We start from the raw sequence: 14527 nt of genomic DNA on the forward strand, positions 1-14527 counted from the left end.
GGCCGCTGATAACCTCGGTGGCATCAACCCTGCCGCGCTGCTGAGTCAGCGACAAAATAATGAGGAAGATGGGAACTGACGCAACAAATCATTTTTACAACTAACTGCATATATTAATAAATGCGTGCAATCCTATAACCAGTTCATATAAGCTTTTACTTTCTCAGGAAAGTCTTCATCATGAGGTCTGTGTTTGAGTTTTTGCATGACTACATGGCCGAGCAGCGATGAAGAAGCTTGACGGAAGGAAAAACATGTAAATGCTGCGTACAAAGTTTGAATAGGAAGTGATAAAGCCATGCATGCAGTGACTTCAGCATGCCAACATGCTGAAATTTAACACATGTAGAGTCTATCATGGTTACTATCTTATAGAGTATAGTTTTAGTTGGGAATTGTCCGACAGTTTGGGAAACTTATTCGCCATGTTGCTTAGAGAAACTGTTCAGGCGGCTTAGCATAAAGACTGGAAGCAGAGGGAAACAGCTGCCCTGGCTTTCTCCAAAATTTAAGGACTTCGAAAGTTTTGGAGAGAGCTAGGCGAGCGGTTTCTCCCTGCTTACCGCCTTTAGACGAAGCTAACTGAGCAAATAAGTCCAAACATTTCCAAAAAATGTCGAAATATTCCTTTAAAAAAAGGGGGACGGTTGGTACTTTTAAGCAGAATCTCAATGAGCAGAGTCTTTCCTGCTGAATCAAGCTGTAAAACCATTAGCTATAAAAAAGGTATAGGTGTCTCTGAGTGGGTATTAAACAGGCCTATTTCACTAATGCAATAATTGCATCAGAATTATGGGCCTCATTTTCACACCTCGAGTCAGGTTTTTTTCCTAAATGAAGTGACTCGTTTGAAGTGATGCCTTCTTCTGATCTCTGTCTGAAGAAACCCCACACAGACGCCAGCAAAAAAAGACAACGTCCCTCTGGACTTTTAACAGTCAAACGCTGATTCTACATGAACATAGTGTGCCAGAGAGGATTCAAAGATGCTTAAACTGTACAGGCCTTTGTGCTTATGTTAGAAATACAACTCAGGGCCAAAGTTGACAGTTGTTTCTTTTCTCTGAGCTTTTTCTTTCCCGCCCTCGTTTCCCTGCTGCCTCTTGGGAGTCTGTTAGTCATTCTCCAACCAGTGTTTGGCAGAGCAGCAGAGGGAGCCGGGGGCCGCTGTTGACACGTGTGCCGCCCCGCACCACCAAGGTTTCCATCGCTCGAACCAACCAACGACGTGCCCTTACAGCGGGGGTCACGGGAGACGACGGACGCCGTCCCTTGTGGTCACATCCCACCAAACGAGTGAGTGTGTATTTGTGTGTGTGAGTCAGAGTATTACACAAACTTTGATCTTTGTCATCCTGTAGAGATATCAACAACAGTTCTCCCTCTCTTCCTCCACCCCTTTCTTCTTTTCCAGCGGAGAAAATGACCCAGATCTGTGGTCTCTTACAGGGTGGTGTATGTGTGTGTTTGGACTGTGTAAAACAGATGAGATCATAAAGAACAGGCACAGACAGCCGCCTCTGTGGATTTGGACCAAAATTAATTTTATGAATCACAAGTGTTCTCATTGCCTCTCCATGAACAGATGCTGACACACATTCACTAACTGAACTTAAAAACACTCCCTCACAATAAGACCGTTGACGTTCGGGGGCCCCCAAAGGTCCTTTGACGAGACTGATGTTTGACGCTAGGATTTAAGACTAACGGGCAGTCCAAAGTTTTAAGGTCAAACATTTGCTGGCCAGTTGCGAAGGCTAATTCCTCACTGACAGGAATATTGTTGGAAAACACTTTGGAGCTGAAACAATTTGAACCAGCTGGGGAGATACGGAGCTTTAAAGACCTGCGCACTTAACCTGTGACCTTGCTTGGCTGCAGTATGTTTGCATCACGTGCCTGGGTTGGTTACACAGTACCTATTGTGGGTCTCAATTTGTCTAAAGCTGCCTTGAATGTGGGTTAGCGGATCTAAAACAAGTCCGGGCCGAGTCTGGTTCTATTAATGTACCTGGTATTTGTCACCTCAACGTACACCCACATGTCTGCTCGCCGTTCCCAGACGGACAGATTTGAGCAGTTATCAGGAACAGAAGTTTCCCAAGACAGAGTGAGGCATGGCAGTCTATGTTAGGCTCGAGGTGGATTTATGATGTCTTTTATACTCTCTGAGCAACCAAGGGGGAGACCATGGATTATTTGAGGCTCGGCTTACATACACACACAAGAGTTTACAGCCTTTAGACTGCACCCACCATCCCATTGACCCCCAATGCTAATCCCCATGCATGCACACACTTACAAGACTCCCTGCCATCCAACACATGCTCCCCCCAAAATGTGAGCTAGACGGAGACTGCAGACTCCAAAGTTATTACGATACTTCCTGAAGGCAACATGAATGTTTGTACCAAATTTCATGGCAATCCATCCACACAAAACATTCATGGTGGCGCATCAGGAAAGGTCAGGGGACCAAGTATTAGTCATTAGACTTCAAGCTCTGTGGCTCACAGTGGCTCACAGTAAACTAAAAAAAAAAAGAGTCAGGGGATCAACCTCTGTCATTAAGCTTCAACCTCTGGGGACCATGAATATCAGCACCAAATTTCATGGTGATCTATGGAATACATGTTGAGACGTGTCATTAAAAGCCAAAAATGTCAACTTCATGGTGAGACAACAGGAAAAGTTATGGGATCCCTAAAGTCATTAAGCTTCAACCTCTGGGGACAATAAATATCTGCATCAAATGACATGCTAATCCATGAAATACTTTGAGATATTTGACTAAAAGACAAAAAAAATTCTAACGCACAGTTGCACTAAACTAAAAAAAAAAAAGGCAGGGGGTCACCAAAGTCATTAAGCTTCAACCTCTGGAGACCATGAATTTCATGGTGATCTATGGGATACATGTTGGGACGTGTCATTAAAAGCCAAAAATGTTAACTTTATGGTGAGACAACAGGAAAAGTTATAGGATCCCTAAAGTCATTAAGCTTCAACCTCTGGGGACCATGAATATCAGCACCAAATTTCATGGTAATCCATGGGATACATGTTGGGACGTGTCATTAAAAGCCAAAAATGTCAAGTTCATGGTGAGACAACAGGAAAAGTTATGGGATCCCTAAAGTCATTAAGCTTCAACCTCTGGGGACAATGAATATCTGCATCAAATGACATGCTAATCCATGAAATACTTGTTAAGACGTGTCACTAAAAGCCAAAAATCTCAATCTCATGGTGGGACAACAGAAATAAAAATCACCCAAATCATTAGGCTTCAACCTCTGGAGACCATGAATTTCATGGTGATCTATGGAATACATGTTGGGACGTGTCATTAAAAGCCAAAAATGTTAACTTTATGGTGAGACAACAGGAAAAGTTATAGGATCCCTAAAGTCATTAAGCTTCAACCTCTGGGGACCATGAATATCAGCACCAAATTTCATGGTAATCCATGGGATACTTGTCAAGACGTGTCATTAAAACACAAAAATGTCAACCTCATGGTGTTGCGTCTACAGGAAAAGTCAGGGGATCATCAAAGTCATTAAGCTTCAACCTCTGGGGACCATGAATATCGGCACCAAATTTAATGGTAATCCATGAAATACTTGTCAAGACGTGTCACTAAAACACAAAAATGTCAACCTCATGGTGTTGCGTCTACAGGAAAAATCGGGGGATTACCAAAGTCACCACGAATAACAATCCAAATTTCATATCAATCCATCAAATAGTTGACATAATTCAGTTGCCAAAGGGATGGATCAACCCAGCAATTGACCAACATTGTCAGGCCAGAGTATACAACTGGTGGTCAGAGTGTCCACTCAGCCCTTCTCTTATCACAGCAACAAAAACAGCAGGAAACGCCTTTCCACGCTGCCACTGACAGGAAACAATCTACATATGTATGGACATGCCATGACTAGTGCAACACGTCACCATGGAGAGCGTTTGTTTAGAGCTGGATGACGAGGTTTAGGGAAAGTTTATGTAAGGTCTACATGCTGAGAGGAGATAAGCTTCTACAACCTGTTACAAAGCCGTCAGGACAATGAAGCATCTAAAACTACAACTACGCAGCTTCTCTTCTTTTATTTTATTTTTGCATTTCAAGCCCACACCTCTCTTGTCTCATGACCCAACGGCAGAGCAGTTTTAAAAAACAAAAGGCAGTGCTTATAATCTGTGCGGATCCGTTTGAATGAAAAGCCCCTGAAGCTACTGAAAGGGAATGCAGCAGATGATTGGTCACAGAGGACCTCAAATACTAGTCCAGTCACACTAACGGTTCTGTTTGAGATACACCACACGGTAAAGAGTCTGCGACAACCATGTGAGTCGATCAAACACACCAGAAGCGCACGATGATAGTTTTTCTTGCTGTGGGCATCCATCTGATTTTGTATGATTTCATTGAGTAGGCTGCAGAGACAGAGCAAGTCTTGGTCGTTATTTAAAAAGGAAAATTGCAGGCTCTGATAGTCTTAATAGCAGTCGGTAACAAAGGAGTTCATAGTCAGGTTTTCCACAGCAAAGCAAAGCCAGTCTTTCCTAACACTTCTGCACATCTGCTCAGCATCCTGGAGCTCTGGAACGCTACAGCGAGGTCGTGATTCAGACCTAAAACATAATATTTATATCCTATTACACCAGCCAGGAACCCAACTGACAGTTAGTATGAGTAAGTGTTCACCCAGGGAGTCTCCTCGGTGGGTTAAAGGAGGGAAAATAACGCGGGGACAGTTTAGAAAAATAAGAAATTAGTCCAACCTGTCTCCATTGGTCTGTGGATAGTCCAGCTCTCCTGGAGATGTGGCTTCTCTGCCCTGACTCGCCTCCTCTGCTCACACACTTCAATTCCTCTCTCTCTCTCTTAGACTCTGACTCCCGGACCCTCCCCACGTCCCTCCTCCTTGGATGCCACGTCTCCTCTGATTGGTTAGGCCAAAAGCTGGAGCCACACTTCTTGAGAGGGTCCACATGGTGGCCATATTTCAGTGCTGAATCTGGGTTAAAATAACAAGAGCCGGAGCTGCAGAGGGGTCTCTCCTCCTTCTCTCTCTCTCTCTGTCTCAGTCTCAGTCTCTCTCACCTCCTCGCTCTGTTTTCGTTGCTCTCTGCGTCTTCTAATGAGTCAAGGCCAACATCTTATCAGCCTTAATGCATTTTCACGTTTATACACCATTAAGTACACTTCTGTGAAAAAGTATACTCGTGTTAATGGATGAAATACTTGTTTGTTTAATACTTTATATAAGTGTACTTCAAAGTAAACCGAGTTACCGTTACATGCTGAATAAAAAAAAAGTATACTTATACTTAACTAGTGTGACATGTCAATGTTTTTTTTGTTTAAAGTTGTGGTTGACGTACTGTAAGTATGTACACTCTTGTGGTACTTTTCCTCGAGTATTTCCATTTTCTGCAACTGGACCTGTACATATAATATTTTATACTCCACTACATTTATTTCATAACTTTAGTTACATGCCACAAAATCCTACACACTATGGATGTTTAATTAAGTTGGATTTAAGTACTACTGCACTTTACTTAAGTAACATTTTGTTTGCAGGACTTGTAACAGAGTATTTCTACACTGTGGCGTTGCTACTTTTACTTAAGTTAAGGTAAAAAGTAATCGGAGTATGTCCCCAAAGTGAAAGTGCACTTAACATAAACCTGAGAGTACACTGGTAGTAGTATTTTTGTACTTAAAGTGTGCTGTACATGTATTTCATCTAGTATTATTGGCTAACTGAAGTAAAAGTGAGTTTACAGTTACACAAGTTACTGATTTATTTTGTTTGTTTGTGGTTAAAGTGCAATAAAAACTTGCACACATGCACACAAGGCTTGTCTAATAACCAATACATGACCCACATCACACACAGATCCTGTTGCATCCTTCCTCAGTCAACAATTAATATCAGACTGCTAGATTAGATAGCAGCCTGGTTAACTGCCTGATGGAGCAGATGGTTCACTGTCTGACTAATGGATTACATTTCTGGCTGATGGGAGCAAAGTGTCCCAGGATTGCTTACAGCAGCACTGGGTGCATTCAGCCAACACTGCAGTCAGCTACACAGCGTTCGTTTAACTTTTGTGTTCACTAGGGGAGACAAATTAGTTCCATATGAAGACGGAAAAAGGGGCCGACTCAAATAGGAAGAGAAGCACTTGAAGGCAGCGTGGAAAGCCCGAGGAAGAGGCCTTTCTTATCAGCTTGAATGGAGGCAAGGCCACAACAGTTCAAAAATAGTTCCTTTCAGCCCAGATCCATATATCCTGTAACCTAATAAAGCCTCTCCTTTGACCCATTTCCAATAAATCCCGGTGACTCATCTTCATCCTGTGGTTGTGAACTGGATGGGAAGAGGTTAAGAGGCCCGTTTCACAGCCGCACAAAGTCTCTGTAAAATATCTGGAATATCACAAAAAACGCCTTTTCTCAGCAAAACAACAACCGACAGGTTTGCAAGCCTTAGATACTATTGTTATGCCTGTGGAGCTTTCCTTTCTCACACAGCGCGTATACAGTTTACAGCTCCACATTCACAGTGGTTCTTCACAACAATGGGTCCTTGATTTCAGGCCGAGGTAGGCTGAAAGTAAACCTCCCGTTTCGAAACAACAACTGCCGGCAGCAGATTTTATCTAAACACTGTCTCATAATATTTCCAAACAGACTTTTAAATATCTGTTTCATAGCCACATACGTGATATTGATAAGACGCAACCTTCGTGGCTGTGAGATGAAGCCAATGTGGAAGTAGCAGTTCCTCAAACGTCCACTTGAGGCTGGCTCCAGAAGTGAGTCAGTCTCCATAAGTCCCCATGTTAGACAGCAGAAATAAACATGTTTACAGCCTGGTACAAAAAACAGTTTTGGTCTCTGTAGCTAATTTCCCCGTTCATGACAACTGTACTGAGGGTGAATTTATATACAACTCACCTGTTCACATTATATTAAGGCTTAAAGTTATGCAGGATTAAGAGCGTGGACGCTTTGATTGACAGGTAGGTGCTGTTACAGGTGGCTTGTTTGAGCAGCCAGGTGTTATTCAGCCCGCCTTAATCACTCTTGAAGGAAGTGATTTTAGGAAATACCTCAGTCAGCTTCTCTTTCTGTTTATATTTTCAACTCTATCAGGAGCCAAACCTGACTGCGAGCAGTTCTCACGTCATGTTTTTGATACTGGAGATACAGATACAGATCAGACAGAGACTACATATCGTTTTACAGACTAATGGAAAGCCAGCGGTGCTTCCCCCCCGAAGATGCTCCTAGAGATTTCTGTTGGCAGCCTCTGGAGCCTTGGACACAACGCAGGCCCTCACATCAAAAGACGGGAGGATCAGAAGAGACAGCGGAGAAAAGTTCTCAGCAGTCGTAATAGTAGCGGCACATCCGAGCACATGTACACACCGAGACACATGCCAGACGGACTCATCACTCATGCAGGTTCGACAGAGCGTGGCCGCGGGCTTGCTGGTAATTCATCTTTTCTTGTCGGACTGATCAATAGTATCTTGTAGATCTGAAGAAAGTGGATAAGTGTGAAGCAAAGCAGGGTAACAGTCAGATAACAGGTCGGGCAAAAGAAATCCACTTGACAGTTTAAGTGAAGTTTTTTTTATGGAGTGAGCTGAACATGGAAATCTTGTTTTCTTACTTTGGTTTCAATAACAACATACAATGAGGTCATCTTCTCCCATCAACCAATGAGATTTGAGCAGCAGGATCAGGTGTTTTTTTGTATATTTCTCGTCTCTCTTCTCTTTAATATTGGTTGTTATTTATTTACAAATATTTAGAGCTGCAGTAATCAATGTTTTCGTATGAAAAAAACATCAGCATGTCTCCACAGTTCCCCTTTAGCGTCTTTCAGCCCATTGTTTTGGTTTTACAGCCCTCATATTTACAGTTTTGGTTTTCGGCCTCACGAGCTGTGTTTCCATCCAAATAAATATATATGTGTATATATGTGCAAGCAAATCAGCCAAAGAAAATGCCAGTCAATGCTCGTGTTAGGAGTTGGTGCTTCGATAAAAGCAGTAGGTGGCGCTATTTGGAAAACCAGAAGAAGACGGAGCAATAATTAAAGATTTAGGTGGATTTCTTGGCAGAAATGGAATATAATATTAATAATTGTGTTTTTATTAGTGTATAATCATCTGAAAATGAGAATCGTCATGTTTTTGTTACCTTAAAACTAACGGGTGCTCTTCTACGGGGAATGCCACGTTGAACTGTGTTTCTACTAAACTAAAAACACCGTCATGTTTAAAGTGAGTTTTGAGGCGAGAGCATCGAATCTGCAACCTTCAAAAGCTGGTCAAACCTCAAACGCTGGACACACGACACGTCTGTTTGTTTCACGTGGGGATGGTTACATCAGATCTGTGTGGAGTGATCGTGGAAGTAGCTGGTGGAGACCAAAATAGAGCTAATTGTTCGGTAACAGCTTGCACCCAAGCAGCTAAAAACATTAATGAATGCTGCTCTAATGTAATCTAGCTTCAAGTTTCCTGATGCTTTGAGATATCTTTCTTACAATCATGATCTCATAACCTTTAGATTGTTAAATAAATACGGAGAGAGGACGTACAGTTGGAAAAAGGATGTACACAGTGTTATGAACATGACGGCAATGTTTCTGTGTCACATCTGTGACCTCAGTATTCAGGTGTGCCAGAGCCCCGGGTTGATAAAACAGTTAAGGCCGAGTCAGGAAGGAACTGATACAGAAACCAAATGTTTGATTCTGGCTCGTGTCGTGACTCCCGGACGTGCCTCAGATATCTCAATGAGGTTTTTTTTTGTTTTTTTTATCTCCACGTGTTTTCAATCTGAACTCCGCCTGCACGTGTTACGTCTCTCTCCACCATCCAGCCACCCTGGAGAGGCTACGCAGGGTTCAGTTTTTTAAAAAGTTGCCATGGAAAGAGATGGAAGCCACGGACGGGACAGATGGAATATTTGGCTCCGGTGACGGCCTATGGAGTTTCCAGTCGAGGCGAATAATGACAGCTCACTTGCGTGGTGAAATCAGATGTGGATTACAAGGCGAACTCCGGAGAGAGTGCAAAACAAATGTCTAGACATGGAGAGGATCTGATAGCATACCTGGTGGTAGCGTTACGTAAACAGTATTCTCTTCAAATATGTCAGGCATTTCTCATCACCCAACAAGAACAAAAAAAAAAAACTTCAGCATCAGCGCCGCCTGAAAGCAGATCTGGACTGACAAATGGAAGTCTGTGAGGTTTTTTTTTTTTTGCTGCTATACATTCGTGCAATCAGAGAAGTTTGAGCTCAGTTTGAATCCCGCAGAGGGAGCAGCAGCTTCGGCCATCTGGCCACTTCAAGGCCACGGCAGCCAGCGTACATCCCATCAACAAGCACATGGAGGCAGATGTTTAACACACACACACACACACACACACACACAAGAAGAAAGGCCTGCATCCACTGAGCACCATATATTTTCTAAGTCACAACCTGGGTAGGGCCGCATGGTCTCTTATGTTAAATGTTGTCTAAACACAAGCAGCCGCACGAGAACTTTGCCTGAAGCCAAATTATGAACTTTTTGAAGATAAAGAAAGTCAGAAAAAACATGAATCTGACTGGCATCGCCAAGAATAAACAAAACATGACCTCACAGACTCGTTGCAGCTTTAAATACCGCGTGCTACAGACACGTTTGGGTGTCTTAAGGTTGGATACCCAAGCCCTGGTTCCACCCCATGTCATCGCTTTAACATAAACGTTTGAAGGAGTTACACATTTCGCTCTTAAGCTGCATTAAATGTTTTCCACTGCAGCGTATCTTCGCTGACAGCCTCGACATCTTGTTCATATATCTGACACCGATACATTTATTTAATATGACAGCCGAGGTCAAGACACAGATACATTTCCCCCCGGCGAGGTCACGCCACATCATTTTTATCCATTATGCTCTTGTCAGCGGTGGTTGTACTTCGGCGTATCTTAGTGTGGGAGAGTTATCTCTGCGGCATATTTGCTAATTTATGAACTTTGGCTGGTGCATAAACACACGGATGTGTTGAAGGTGAGGAAATCCCAGCACTGAGCTTTCGGGGTGGAAGCGAGACGGGGAGCGTGGGAAAGCAAAGAGGGAGGGAAAAATGTGGAATAATGGTGCAGAGACCCGAGTGCTGTGCAGCTTTCGGTCAGCTGGGACTACACCTGTGAGAGGTGTGGAGCTTACATGTCAGCCGCAGAGGCGCCGAGGACTTATAACACCTCCAACTGGGAGGAAAAGATGGAGGAACTGTAGAGAAATAAGCAGCCTGAGGGGAAAAAGAAAACAATTTCACCAATCCCAAGAGTCTTTTTTAGCCCGAATACATACATAGGACGTAATAAAAACACAGCATAGCAGTGTACACGTGAACACATGTGGACCCGAAACATGCACACCTCCATTTGATCTCAGCGGGAGTGGTCAACTGTTTCCCCCCTTGGAAACCATCTGTTTATACAATCTGACTGACTGTGTGTCAGTCTGGTTTGAGTGGTGAGGTGGAGCAGGAGTCACCGCAGGCGGGAGGGACGGAGTCATTCTTCGGAGGAAGGCGGAGGTCAAAGATCCCTCATCTTGTCGCGTCGACCATAACAGCCCTCGCACGGCGAGCCCATGCCACGAGGGTTAAGAGGGTGATGGAAAACAAAGACCATCTGACATATCGCAAAGTGGGTGGCCCAAAAAAACCGGACCACAAAACAGACGGAGCGTTTGTGTGCCGGTGCCTGGTCTGACTCCATCTGGATGGCATCTCTGCAGCAGTTAAATATCAGCTTGTGCTTGTTTGAGCTGAGGATTAAAGAGGCCGGGGGAACAGCAACCAAACACAGATAACATCCATCACAATGGCACAGCGCTCTCAAAGGGCGATAACAACAGAGCAACAATCACTACTGTTTGTGTGCGAAGACCAAAACACACAGGAACATTTCTAAGACGCAACGCCATGCAAACAGGGAAGATTCTGCAGAAATTGGGGGTTTGGGGCCTGTGCACAAAATGTTCTTTTTCCAGCTGCTACAGTGTGCCGTCGCTCTCGTGCATTGACTTCTTGGCTAACATCAGAGACTTAGATTATTTTTATATGTTGGGAGATATAACGGAGGAAGGCAGAGATCAGCTGCTGACATCTTTGTCGAGACGCACGGCTGGTTTAAAATCTGCTTCACAAAAATCAAACAACTTCGGTAAATTTGAGGAACCACGTTGGCTGTTTTCACCCCGAGCGGACCCGATCTGCAACCATGGAGAATATGACGAGAGTTTATGTTCTTAGGTGGGTCACACAGATACTGGTATTTGAAAAGATTCAGCTTTTTAGATTACAAACTGTTTTAGTCTGACTTTTGGGGACGCAACACAACGAGAATCATTCAGATTGTTGTAATCGTAACACTGACAACCTCTGCACCTTCCAGACATTTGTTTTTACCGTCTTTCTTCGTACATTTTATTAATATAAGTGCTAAAAAAAATGAAAATATTCAACTTGTTGAAACATCACTTAGAGAAATTAGGGGCTACATTCTTCACACTTATTTCCTCTGACTGCTGATGGACTGGGGAGCCCCGAGGAGCCCGACCACTTCTCCTCAGTTTCCCACTGTTAAGAGAGTTTGGGACCCTCAGGCCTAACACTGTCTCTATTATGCTTAACCATTTCCAGCCCCACCTCAGCCCTGCAAACAGCCCCGGGGACCATAAACACAGGTGGGGGGGAGAAAAGTCCTTCCACTTCAAGTCCTCATGCTTCTGTTTGTCAGGCCAGGCTCAGGAAATCGGTCACTCTGCTGAGCTGGGTGGATGGTTATTTGGCCTTCTTCTCTGGGGAGTTTAAACCATTGTTCTCACCGTGTTTTGTGCTCGGGATGAGTGCAGTTTAATCCTAACTTCCCTGTGGCTCTGACACAAACTCCCCCTGCAAATTGAGACCTCGCTGGCTGCTTTATCTAAGCGCCCCTGGGGGTAGAAACGTAGCTGCTGTGGGCACTCCGGGGCTAAAACCTGACACCCCGCTCAAAATCAAAAGTAAGCACCGCTGAGGAACACTGGCACCGGATCCTCTCGAGTTTCTCATAATAAAAGTATCAAGTGATATCATCCCCCCCCCCCTGCTTTCGAGTTCTTGGCAAATCATGTTAACGGCATGTGTAGGAGGGCGAGGAGACAAGGGATGGAGACAAATGGGGGGTGAAAAGGAGACGCCGAGGACAAGGAGACGAGGTGGGAAGCTGAAAAATGAAGAAGCGTGTTGCTATTGTCGGACTGGTTTCGAAAGGGAGTAAAGTGAGAAGTGCTTTCGCTCCCGGACAAAGACATGAGAGTTGAAAGAGTCACGCAAAAACCTGTCCATGTCAAATTCCATCAAAACACCTCACACCATCGAGCAGACACAATAGGAAACACGTTCGAATTAGAGCTGACATGGCAGGATAAATACAAACTGTCATGATTCATATTTCCGGAATAAATGAGCTGAGATATTCCCGGCGAACAGCTGACGGTGATTAGGCAGAAACAAAAACATATATGAGGTTAGAAATAAGTTTGAAGATTAAACTTCGGCCCGTTCCCGTTGATGTATCCGCTGTAGAGCACGAGGACAAAGGAGGTCCAGTCAAAAACAAGTACGAGATAACAGGAAGCAGACCACTGACATGAAGTCGCCCTATTTTTAGGCCGCGATATGACAAACGATTATACTGTTTATTGTCTTAGAGCGGGGGGCTTTCCACTTTGAAATGACCTTCGCAGGTGGTCCCCTGCTCATTATCTCCCGATTCCATATTGGAAAAACACGCCCGCCCCCTATAACACGCCCACCTCAACTTCCTACTCCATCCAGATAAATATACGGGACAGATTGTAAGAGTCAGCGTGGCGGACAATGAAAATACAGCACGGACTGGAAGCTGAATCACATTCAGTCAACTGGACGGATCATTTAAAAAAGATGATTCACAGGAAGTGGAAAATATAGACTCAGGTTCCAGTTAATAGAAACGCTCCTTAGTATAATACAACATAACAATAATATAAACGACACAGCATCAATGAAAACTGAACAATATCTTATCTTATCTTTGCTTTTTTTGCAAATTACTGGATCATTTTACCTCCACGCGCCTTAAAAATTATCCAGATAAATAAATCTGAGAAGAAAAAAAACAACAACTCTTTGGCACAAGTTTCATGAAGTTTCTTTGTTTCAGTGAACTGCTGATTTAAAAAGCCACTTAATACTTAATACTAAGACTTTATCTGAAGGGATGTGCGTAAGACTGACAACGCTGTCATCGTGGAAACGGAAGAATCTTTACAAATGTTTACGACTTCTGCCAGAAGTTCGTATTTTTGCGATTTGACGCTCCGGTTTCAGAGTGTAAATTACTGACGATCTGTAAACAACAAGCAAGGACAACAACAACACAAGACATAGCAGCCAGCTGATACTACCTACTTACTAGTCCAAGTCTGTTTAACATTAAACACTCAGGTTTTAAAGTTCGGCAAAAAAAACATCCTCAGTTATTGTTAGTTAAAAGTTTTAATACTCAAATGTGGACGTGGATTGATCCTGATTTGTTTGACAGTGTCCGGGTAACAAAAGGAAAACAACTCCACAACAGTATGACAACACTGTTATTTCACAGATGACTTCATGTAGGAAGAAACTGCTCATAGACGGAGAAAATAAAAAGGCCTTTAAAGGGGGAGTCATGATAGATAACACCTGCCCCCAAAAACAATAGAGGCCATGGGAACTGTTTGTGTATCCGCTGGTAACGGACAGGTGCCAGGAACCCCAATAATATCATAACAAGGCAGGCAGGAAGCCACGTTTCTGTTTGTCTGGTTAGTCTACACAACACCGGCCGGTCTCCTGAGGATAAGTTCTATAGAGTGTGACAGGATTAAAGAGGACGGATGAAATTTAAAAACACCGACCTCTTGTGTCGAAGTGGACGCAGAGACGAATCTTCAGCTAAATCCAAAATGATGTAAGAGTCCTGTCCGAACCTGTAGAGACAGCAGGAACAATGCAATGATGAGTCCAAATCACAAAACCATACCATCTCCAGAGAGCAACGCTTCAGTCATCGTTTGGCTCCGACAACTAAACGAGCATCTTTTTCTTTTCTCCGCTCGTCGGTATTTTCCATCTAAACCTGAGACAGAGGAGCGACTGCACCTGGAGAAAGAGTTTAAACTGTTTCACATGTTCATAAAAAAAACAAAAAAAACAAGGAGACGCTGATGTCTGCATCCCTCATCTAACATTACGTGGGTTCATGTGGCAGAGTTGCATAATGTTTAACACAACAAAACACATTGTACGCGTGTTATATAACCCAAACAAGTCAATAAGTGGGATAAGTCTTACAGTAAGCGCTTGGGTGAAAGGTGTTGTAAACTTTAAAATACCTCAAACACATTTCCCCGTA

The 14527-nt window shown here is 43.5% G+C and overlaps 1 protein-coding gene across 3 annotated transcripts in view; it reads right to left on the reverse strand.

Annotated features, from left to right (window-relative positions):
- The window catches only part of lhfpl2a (LHFPL tetraspan subfamily member 2a), a 37356-nt gene that overhangs the window by 8720 nt on the left and 14109 nt on the right, over window positions 1-14527 (reverse strand). The window contains exon 2 of one of the 3 annotated variants that reach the window (XM_010740515.3): window positions 14031-14102. The exons of 1 other annotated variant lie outside the window; for it this stretch is intronic. The gene's annotated coding sequence lies outside the window, so the exon portion shown is untranslated. Of the gene's footprint in view, window positions 1-4791; window positions 4879-14030; window positions 14103-14527 lie in introns of those variants that run through there. One more of the 3 variants, XM_010740517.3, reaches the window with a different exon arrangement.

The sequence above is a fragment of the Larimichthys crocea genome, chromosome IX (assembly GCF_000972845.2).
Source record: "Larimichthys crocea isolate SSNF chromosome IX, L_crocea_2.0, whole genome shotgun sequence".
Taxonomy (NCBI): domain Eukaryota; kingdom Metazoa; phylum Chordata; class Actinopteri; family Sciaenidae; genus Larimichthys; species Larimichthys crocea.